General features: G+C 31.2%; 1 protein-coding gene across 1 annotated transcript in view; it reads right to left on the bottom strand.

Annotated features, from left to right (window-relative positions):
- Positions 1-309: 309 nt before the first annotated feature.
- The window catches only part of LOC109238975 (diacylglycerol kinase 7-like), a 16,199-nt gene continuing 16,092 nt past the window's right edge, over positions 310-416 (bottom strand). Inside the window, exon 12 of the mRNA XM_019405471.1 lies at positions 310-416. This exon is cut by the window's right edge and continues 232 nt beyond it. The gene's annotated coding sequence lies outside the window, so the exon portion shown is untranslated.

The raw sequence follows: 416 nt of genomic DNA, 5'->3' as shown, positions 1-416 counted from the left end.
CCTATGGCAAAAAGCATTTTTAAATGACCATATTTTGAAAGCTTGGTTAAACATGCTATAAATTTTAATTAAACTTTCAATATTCTTAAAAAGTTTTGTGCAATATCAGTGGACATATCTTACCCTTATACTTTTATCTTATTCTTCTTACGTGGCAAAACCATATCGTTACTCCCTCTGTCCTAATTTGTGCGAGGAAGAAATAGAAATTTTTTCAATATCATGGAATATCAACGCTATAATGTTTTATGTAATTCATTTTATAATTTTTTTTTTATTTTTTGCATAATTTGCAGATATATCAGACAATATTACAATACAAACATACTGTTTGTATATGCCAATAGGCAACAATTGCGCCTTGGTTAACAAGATAGTGGTTCAAAAGGAGCTCTGGTGTGGGGGGGGGGGTTGGG

Source organism: Nicotiana attenuata, unplaced genomic scaffold (assembly GCF_001879085.1).
Source record: "Nicotiana attenuata strain UT unplaced genomic scaffold, NIATTr2, whole genome shotgun sequence".
Classification (NCBI taxonomy): Eukaryota; Viridiplantae; Streptophyta; class Magnoliopsida; order Solanales; family Solanaceae; genus Nicotiana; species Nicotiana attenuata.
The sequence above is the reverse complement of the archived record's forward strand: the minus strand, read 5'-3'. Positions and strand labels throughout refer to the sequence as shown.